Source organism: Leguminivora glycinivorella, chromosome 2 (genome assembly GCF_023078275.1).
Source record: "Leguminivora glycinivorella isolate SPB_JAAS2020 chromosome 2, LegGlyc_1.1, whole genome shotgun sequence".
Classification (NCBI taxonomy): Eukaryota; Metazoa; Arthropoda; class Insecta; order Lepidoptera; family Tortricidae; genus Leguminivora; species Leguminivora glycinivorella.
The window spans coordinates 34,159,443-34,170,105 of NC_062972.1; the positions used below are offsets into that span (position 1 = coordinate 34,159,443).

General features: G+C 35.9%; 1 protein-coding gene across 1 annotated transcript in view; it reads right to left on the bottom strand.

The window, feature by feature from the left end:
• LOC125234425 (mucin-5AC) overlaps positions 1 to 8,963 on the bottom strand; it is a 61,113-nt gene extending 52,150 nt beyond the window's left edge. The window contains exon 1 of the mRNA XM_048140659.1: positions 8,802 to 8,963. The gene's annotated coding sequence lies outside the window, so the exon portion shown is untranslated. The remainder of the gene's footprint in view (positions 1 to 8,801) is intronic.
• Between the last annotated feature and the right edge of the window lie 1,700 nt (positions 8,964 to 10,663).

Consider the following 10,663-nt stretch of genomic DNA (forward strand, 5'->3'; position numbering starts at 1 on the left):
CATAATAAGTGCGTTTCTACATAATCCGATCCGATATCGGATATAGGACTAATATCCCATACATTACAGGCGCCATCTTGTATTTTTTCCTTAAAAATCCTTCCGACATCCGAAATCGGATCGGATAATGTGAAAACGCACAAACATACAAAATTAAAATCAAAATGGCATTATTGACATCCTCGTCATATTATATGAAGCCATTGAGTGATGAATTAAGATTTTCTTTTTCGCTAAAGGGCCTAAGGCACAACCGTTTATTCAGCCTAACATTAACAGAACTCTTAAGTGGATTAACCCTAAAGAAAAAATCCAAATAATAAGTTAGTGGTTAAGTAATAAGTACGTGTAAAACGAGAGAGCTGAGGTAACACTTTCGACCTGTAAATTGAGTTCCGAAGCGACTTTCTCGCCTGTCAATATTACAACAGCCTCCAGTTGCGATAACATCCTAAGTGTACGACAATGCTGGCCATCCGTTTCACTAACTATTGTTAACAATGCTCAGTCATTTAACTCGATAGTTGCTAGAATCGATTTTAGACTGCGTTGTAACTAACCGATGTGTTGACAGGCCACATAGGTTTCTGTTCTTTTTTATTTATTTTTTTTCCACCAAAAGAATACTCAACAAAAGAGGCCAAAAATAGCATTTGCATTCTGGTATAAATGTAGGCACCAAACGAGCAAACGAGCCGCCTAATAGGAAGCAGTCATCTCCACGGGTATGACCAACATCAGGCGAGCCACTTATGCGTTGCCGACCTTTGAGAATCTAAAAGACCTGCTTCTTGGAGAACCCCATGTCATAGCGCAAGGGACTAATTTGTTCCGTCTATTGTCCTTTGAGGCGTCGGCAACTCGAACCCTCCTTAGAACTTGTGCACTCCCTTTTGCTATGTACTTAACACATCAAAGGGGAGTGTACATGTTTCTAATCGGTTGGCAACGCGCATGTGACACCAGGCTACGGTGACCGCTTTCCATCAGGCGGACTGTATGCTTGTTTGCCACCGACGTAGTATAAAAAAAGGGAAACACCTCAGAAGGTAGCTCATTCCACAACTTGCATGTTCTGGGCAAAAACGAGCGAGAGGCCCGTTTGTTCTTGGTTATACGTGTTTTTAACGTCAGTAATTATTTAGATAGTGTCCTTAAGATTCCAGAATAAAGTATCAACATAATTTGCTTAGTCAGTACGTTTTAATAAAGCAAACCAACCATGTGACCAACTGAAATTCGAATTCAATTATTGAACATATCTTCCGGCAGAGACGATGTCATCACGTGAAGCACCTATCACCATACTTGTCAACATTGTATTGTATCGCACCCACCGGTTACCTAACACCTGTCATCCGCACTTTCTTCGCGCAAATATTTAGAAACCCGGAACCACCTGCAGACATGAATTATTGATAGAATTATAAATGCTTATTAGCTTATAGAAGGTTAATCCTAACAAGGTCGGCTCTCGCTTCGTATAATTTTATGTCATTTCTCTTGACACCGTCACTTTTTTCACACAATTAATGCGAAAAACTTTAGTAATTTTTCGCTCGAATTCTTAGTTATAACCATGTTGCCCGTTGCTTGTCTTTACCTACATTAATATGTCTACACTAATGTGAAATCATAAAAAGTACATAAAATTCAATTCATAGTAAATTTGGTACAATAAATATTATAAACTAGGCAATAAAAAAGAATAATAATAAAACTAAAAATCTAAGAGGGCCCCTGAGGCATAGTGCCCAAGATGCTGGCAGCATTTCCTCGCTGAATCGCAATACTTATACGTTGAGCGAGGAAGCTGCCAGCTCTTTTGTCCCCCGTAGTCTCAGTCAGCCGGTCATAGTAAATTAAATCAAATCACATCAAAATATTCTTTATTCAAATAGGCTTACAATAAGCACTTTTAAATTGTCAACAGTGTACAATATTCATCTTATTCTAAATATCAGAGCAATTTATTGGTGCAATAAACAATATTGTTTCAAAACTACATTGAATTAAAATGATATCAATCTTAAATTGTATAAAAAAATACTAGTCTAAAAACTTCTAAAATAAATTCTATTTTCTCTCAAATTTTCCCGTAATCGCGATTGTTAAGTGACAATCGAAAGACATCGTCTATCTTGCGGATGTCCGGACACTTTCCAATAAATCTTGCTGATATGAGAGAATTGCACTAAAACAGTTATAATATATAATAATTTAGCGACAAAGCAAACTATGGCGATCTATTAAATAGGTACCCGTTGGCCACAAACGCTGAAGGGTTCGAAATGTGGGGATGTACTCGTATTATAAATCCATCGCGTAGTGAATCAGATGTGACATACTTCATTTCTATATTTTTATGTAATGACTTCATGTTACATTTCTGGATACTTAGTTGAAATATTTCAATGAGTTCTCTAAAGTTGACATTCTTGCAATGACCTGCGTCATCTTTTAGTTCCCTAATGATCAGGGGAACTCAATCGTTAAGTATTACAATTAGTTCAAACATTGAATCGAATTGTTCAAATACCTGCCACCACCCACACAATACGCGGCCTTCCGAAACTTTCTACAACTTATTAACAAGCTCTCGTTATCGTTATTACACTTATTATCCATTACTATAACGATATAATATTGTGTAATTACTGTTTACGCAACATCGACGCACTTTCGATTTTTTACTTTGATTCGACTATCGGTTATTTTTGACAGTAATAGAATCGATTTGCATAATTTGGCTATGAATGCCGACTTTTATAAATGTTAGGTACTTGAATAATCTGATCGGCGAGTGTAGATGAAAAGTTGTGATAGCGTATTTATGGTTTGCTATTTGATTTTATCTCATGGCTCCCTTCTGTCTAGGGATCGTGACCAGAAGTGATTGCCCGGCACGCCTGGTTCTTTCATTTAAAATGTGATGGTGGCAGGTATCAGGTTAACAGCTATTTGTTCTTATGATTTACCCAAACCAAAGTTCAAAATCTATTCTACAAAAGTAAAGGATATTCCGGTTAATCATGGGATGATAACTTTAATTTTGAAGACCGTAGGTAAGCTATTAGATTAGAGGCGAAGTAACCAGATGCAAAAAGGAATGTGAAGATACGTTACTTCAGAAGGTGTATACTTAAGACTTCATATTCATTCATATTCATATTCATTTATTCATGCTTTCACATAAGTATACATAAAAATGGGTACACGTTACATGACACCCTGTTAGGGCATAGCAGATTATCTTATAATCTAGAACTTATATACTAATCTATCCTAATGAAAATACATACTAATTAACAATAAAACAATATATACAAAACTTAACCACAATAAATAATTCTACATAATATATTATATTGCCTAAATATTAATGGCGCTAACAAAGTAATGCATGTTTTCATAGTTAAGTATATTAAATAGTTTTAATTTTAAATTTCTTTGTCTTGCAAAAACTCTTGTAGATTATAGTAACATTTCCCTATTAATAGATTTTTTAGTTTGTTTAAGAAGGTATTTATATTTTTTCTTCTTTTAATTTATTACTTAATTTGTTGTATATCTTGATAGACGTGGAGTGTGGACTGTCACTATGCAATTTCATTGTAGACCCTGATACAGGAACTAGGTTATTTTTGAACCTAGATTCATAACGGCGGGTCTGATCTATAATTGACGTGTACAGCTGTGGGTTTTTTCTTACAAATTTACATACCTCGTAAATGTATACAGAAACTAAGGTTAACATATTAAATTTTTTAAAATAAGGACTACAGCTCTCTGGGATTTTTATGTTTGCTAGTATCCGCACACACTTTTTCTGCAGAATAAAAAGATCCTTGACGTCTGTACTGTTACCCCATAGTATGATGCCGTATGTAAGCCAAGAATAGGCATAGGAGTAATAAGCTGTAATCGCAGAGTTGAAGTCAGTTGATCTTTTTATTTCTTTTAATGCGTACACGAAAGATGATAGTTTTGATTTAATTTTGGCTACATGTTCCTTCCAATTAATATTTGAGTCAATAACGAAACCCAGTAAGTTTGCGGAGTCCACGAAATCCAATTTTGTTCCATTTATGTCAAAATGTTGTGATAAGGGGGTTTTCTGATAAGGCCTAAATTGTATGATTTTAGTCTTATAAATATTTAGTTTTAAATTATGGTCTTCCATCCATTCTGTTACATTATTTAAAATATAATTTACGTCTTGGTTTATGTTTGCGTCATCACTACATGAGGTTAGGATCGAGATGTCATCGGCAAAAAGTACACAAGACTGTGAAACTGCTTTAGGAATATCATTAATATAAATTAGAAAGAGCAAACATCCAATTACACTCCCCTGAGGGATAGAATGCCTGACGGGTAGCTGATCAGATATTACGCTTGTTATTTCACCCGTTGTATGGTCCATACATTCTATCGCGACACACTGTTCTCGGTTTTTGAGGTAAGACGTAAACCAGTCGTGAGCAATTCCCCTTATTCCTATCTCATATATTTTATTTAATAGTATGCCATATTGGACCATATCATATGCCTTAGACATATCTAGTAATATGCCGATTGCGTACCTTTTGTCATTAAGTATATCTAAAACATTTAATATATATTTGTATGCGGCCAGAGTAGTAGAACGGTCTTTCCGGAACCCGTTTTGAGCGTCATCAAAAATATTGTACTTTTCACAAAAAGAGTATACGCGGTTGTACATGGCAGTCTCGAATATTTTAGAGGATGTGGGTAGAAGGGCCACGGGTCGATAGTTGCTAGGATCGTTTTTTTTGCCCTTCTTATGTATGGGCTTAATAATGGATTTTTTTAACATATCGGGAAATGACCCATCGGTAAAAGACTGATTAATTAACATGTAAAAAGGAAAAGTTAATTCGTCAGCACAGTGTCGAAATAGTATAGGCGGCAACTCGTCAGCTCCGGAACTTTTTTTATTTTTTAAGTTTATTATAATTCGTTTTACCTCTGGCATATCTACCGGGCTTAAGTAAATTGAGTTTGTGGTGGGTAGGAGTACCGGTCGGCCGCGTGGCGGGTACGTCCAGCTTCAACTTCTCCCACTGATGCGAAAAATGAGTTGAATATGTTCGACACTTGCTTAGGATCCGACGTTAGCTTATCATGGATCGATAGCTCAATGTTTTGCCGCGTTTGTGTAAAATTTTTGTTAGTACGCTCTTTTATTATTTGCCACATAGTTTTAACTATATTATCGGATTTTTTCATTTTCCGTATATATTGGAGTTTTTTAGACTTAAATATGGTTTTTTTCAATAATTTTTGGTACTGTTTATAATGTTTAGTAAGTGTTATGTCATTTGATTGGGCAACCATAATTTTTAACAATCTTTTAGTTTTGCAAGAAATTTTGATGCCCTTTGTGAGCCAGTTTTTTTTTGAGTTAGTTTTTACTTTAATAGTTCTTAAGGGTATACATTTATTTAAAATGTTTTGTAAAGTATCATGAAATTTTTCATAATTATTATTTAAATCATTTTCCGGTTTAATTAATTGCAGCCAATCAATATCTTGTAGCATAAGTTTAAAGTTTTGAATATTTTTTATACTATATAATCTTTTTTTGCATATATAGAAGGCTGTTTTACTTTTTTGTTGTGTTGCTAGGCGGATAATGGTACTTTTATGATCTGAAAATCCGAAGTCGCACACTTCTGTTTTTATAATGTCATGCGTAAAATTTGTAAAAATAAGATCTAAGCATGTTGACGTAGTGTTGGTAACACGGGTGGGATCCTTTATATGTTGGATAAAATTGTATTCCTTCATGAGGTCTGTTAATTGACTTGATTGTTTATTTTTTTTAATCATATCTAAGTTAAAGTCACCACCTACTATAATTCTTTTCCCAGAATCTTTTTTACTTAACATGTCTAAAAGTGATGACATTTGCTTTAAAAAGGTCTCATAATCACGGCCATTCCAATATATGACAACTATCAATGCATTAAGTGACGGCAGCTCAATAGAGGCCATTTCTATGATATATTCAATGGACATATCCACGATGTCCTCACGCTCGGTGTACTCTAGTTGTTTACGCAGAAATATGCAACACCCGCCGCCCGAGTAGTTTACCCGTGAGAACGATGATGCGATGTCGTAATTGTTAATCTGTATTAGTTTTAATTTTTCCTTGGATAACCATGTTTCCGTAAGACAAAGGATTTCAAAGTTGTTCTTTTTGTCAACCAAAAATGCGTCTAATATGGTTTGTTTATTGAAAAGGCTTTGTGTATTTTGGAACATTATTTTAAAAGCATTTACATCCGATTTATCATCTAATTCAGTGGTATCTAGGTTAGAGTAGGCCTCGAAAAAACGTGGTGTTTTGTGCATTTGACAAGTGAACTTCTGGGTTAACACTGATGACTGGGGGCTGTTTGTTTTGTGTGAGATCCAGTGGCTGTGAGTTATCCAAAATTATGGGCTGATTACTTGTGCCTGGTACTGGACATGTGGATTGCAGTGCGTAGTCATTTGTGCCGAGTGTGTTTGATTTGGGTATGTATGTTAAAAAGTCTATTAAATCGTTATATATTGTGATGAACCCTTGCCGGTTTATATTTCCAGACTTAGAGAACATAGTGATATCATATGACAAATGTAGGTTCGAATCTAGAATGTAGCCAAATTCGTGTTTCAAGTTGCACTTATATAATAAATCATTAAATGTTTCGACACGCTTATTAAACAAAGTACAATAGTGGTTTATTTTGAATGTTGGCAGGCAAACAATTACGTTCGTGTGTTGGACATATCTTAATTGTTCTTGTATGTGATTTACTAAAATATGGTAATTTGTGCTAGTTTTAAAATCTTCGCCCCCAATACTTATGATACAAAAATCATTTAACGTGAAATCTTGAAGTTTGTCTTGAAGTCCATTAAATAGTCCATATAAGCCAGCACCCGGTGATAGATAAACACATGTGTTTAAACTAAGAAAATCGCGTTTTATCAATTCGACAAAGTAGTTTGAATAGTTGCTAATAACACATACTTTGGATTGAAGTAGTGGCGTCTGCATTTTTCTAGGTATACTTGGAATGTTATGGGCACGCTGCTTTTCCGGGATCGTGGTTTTTGTAGTCTCGTAGTTGTCTATTTTGTTAGGGCAATGCAATTCTTGTACTAGTGTTTGGACCTGTGAAACAAGCTCGCTTATTTTCTCCTCGAATATAGCCCTGTTTTCCTCGAGACTCAGGACTAGCTGGTTTAACCGCTGCAGCTCCGATTTACATTCTTGGTATATACAGTCTGTGGCGTCATATGCTGGCGGCTGGGTCGGTGTAGGAGAAGATGGGGAGAGGATGCTGTTATTACGTTTTCCAGTGTGTAGGGAGTGTCTCTTCTTTTTTCCTGATCGAAGTGGGGAGAGGGAGTTTGATGAGTGGCATAAGCGTTTTAAGGTTCCTACTTCTTTCTGAAGTTTTTCAATTTTCGCTTGATAGTATGAAATTACCCTTGAACACACACAACAACAGAGAGATAAAGGACGTTACCAGCTTTACCGTTACCATATTTAAGACCAGTATGTCGAATCTAGCTCAGGACTGGGACTAGTAGCGTACTAGAAGAGGCCTATGCTCAGCAGTGGGCGATACAAGACTGATATGATGATGATGATGTCGTTTCGGTCAGAAAATACTGCAGGTAGGTCATTCCAGCCACCTACCAGAGTTAATCACTTCTTTGGTTTGTCATTTACCTGTAATGCAATAAATGTTTTCGATAGTTCAGTCTCTGCCGGTGAGGCAGGTACCCATGCCGGTGCCACGCCCTTGAACAGATAGTGAAAGTGGCCGAAAAGCTCCGTATGATAAATATAGCTTATATGTTCCGGTGAGTGGAACTGGAGACCATACTATATATTAAATGTACCTACTGAGGTAGTTCACATGTTCCGGTCGGAAAAGGTAGCAATCTACAAGATTTGCCGGCATTTGCCCGGGTGCTTTCCATTTAGATTATTTTTATGATACAATTAATATAGTTTTATGATCGTTATTTTATTTTTTAATTTAGATTAATATTTACCTGCGACGGATGACATAATATGGATGAATTCTACATAATTAAATTGAATAATTTAATGAAAATTGTGTAAATAAATTATATTGTAACTTCGACTCTTTTCCTATATCTAATCTCATGAAATACATTTCAATTTTCTGGTTTTTAAATTACTGCGACTTACAAATTCGTTTTCTATAATATGTATGTAAGGCCCTGTCATTATCTCCCCAACCCGTTTTTTATTTATTTAATGCTCAATGGAGTCAATGGTAGCCCTAAAAACTTGATTAGGGTTCGGGAGCAGTCATAATGGCCATGTCGGTCGTAACATTTTGATAGCAACGTTTGATCATCATTTAATACGTGTTATAACATAATAAAACATTAGGGACATAAAATTATCTTACAATAAAACTAAACTATTAAATTTATATTAAACTTAAAATAAAATAAAAATACACGTTTATATTTCAATCGTAACGTTTCAGTAACGTTATGAAGAAAATTAGATATTAGTATGGTAGCATGTTTCGCAGGAGTACGATTTTTATAATATGATATTTTCTAACGCAGCCGATATAAAGTCAGTTTGTTCTTTCGAATATTCGCGCGGAATATACGCAAGTTTATAAAATATGTATAATATTTGTGTATTATATTACACACTTTACGGAATTTGTACACTGGTAATTTTTAGAATAAAATAAATTAAAAAAGTTATAAAAAATCATAAATACCTTATTTTAAACGCCAAAAAAATTCACTATTCCAAACACAGTGTCAAAACAGTCACAAATAATATTTCTAACAACCGACCGTGGACAGAATCACATTTTCTCCATAAAAATGCATCGTCTGCTGCGCGGGAGCGTGCGCGGGCGTCTGCGCGCGGGCTGCGACTGGCGGCCGCCCGGCTGTTGGGGGGTTAGCTCATTTTACTAGTTATTCAACTAATCAAAATTTTATAACAGGTGGGCTGAGGCGAGACGAGGAGACGACGCCGTCGATGGCTGGAGGAAGCACTACATCGGGAGCTATGGAGAATCAGGGGAAAGACTCGAAGTTTCGGTTTCGCCAAGTTGCGGCATTAAATATAAGTACACGGTGAAATAAAAACGACTGTTTTAACTTATGCATAGTGACTTTTGAGGTCATTCTGAACAACTTTTATTACCAATGCACAATCCTGAAATCGCAAAAAAATATTTGGCTGTTTCATACATTTCGACTATAAATAGTCATGATGCCGCTCATTTTAAAAAAAAAAAAATAATTTATTCAGCAAATAGGCCATAAGGGGCACTTTTACACGTCACATGTACATATTTAGAAAATATTTAAAATTGAGTTGAAATTACAATCGCGCTTTGCTTCTTCTTTTCTTATGCGCACTGCCAAGAAGTGGAATTCCTTGCCGACGGCACCCGGCGGCTATATTTCCGAGTTGATATAACCCGGCAACCTTCAAATCAAGAGTGAACAGGCATCTTCTGGGCGAGCTCACTCCATCTTAGGCCACGTCTTTGCCTTTGGCTATTCTGTGGCCAAGAGTAGGTAAACCCATTTATAAATAATAAAAAAGACACTCCTCAAAGCCGAGTTTTTGATATTTTAATACTTATAATAACTTAACAGCATAACGTACACTCAAACGTGAAAGACTCTTTGTAGCGGTTCAGTTTAGCAACGTCGTCGCGCCCCAGTTGCGCGCACGCACTTGCTATGCGTATCGACATGTCAATTGTAATCGCTCATTACGAGGACATTATTCATTAATCTTTTATTTATTTGTTTTGTTTGTATGTTTGAGTATTGTTCCTTTATCCCCTTGAGTATTGTCCCCTTGTAAATTCTTTAAATTATTTAAATCTTCTATTACGATATTTCTTTACAAACATTTGTACATTTACCTCGGCTGAAGTCGGACTATACTACATCCAAATTTATCTGTAAGTGTTTAGTTGAAGAAATATTTATTTTGTCACTGCTAGATGATGTGATCAAACCCATTCCATTATTAATCTTTCCGATGTTATTTTATAACATCATCTCATCATTACTCCGCCGTGGCTGACGATGTGGTGGAGTACGTGCGCCGGAAGACTGGCTACACGCTGAGGGTACACCAGCTACAGTCGCGTCATTACGTGCACTTCAGTTCGTTCGTGGTGCGCGTGCCGCGGCCGCTGCAGGACACCATCGCGAGCGCAGACTTCTGGCCGAAAGGTGTGCTTTTTCGGCGGTTCCGGGGCAACTTGCCGAATCCTACACCGGGGCAAACGACGCAACGGAGCCACGCTGTTTCGTCATCGCCCAAATCAATTGTTTAGTTATAATACTTTTATTCTTTGTAATGTTTTTTTTATTATTTAATTTCATGACGCATTGGATTTATCTGTAATGTCATTGAAATATGTTTTCAAATAAATAAACAAATAAATAATAAATAAACAAATAATAACCTCTATTTCTTGGCAGTTTCATCTAGAGCTGCATAAGAAATATTGTAAATTAGCTAATAAAATTCGGATCTAGTTCCAATGCCAGTTCAATTTTCTGTATGGTATACAATATTTTATTTTAACTACAGTCAACTATA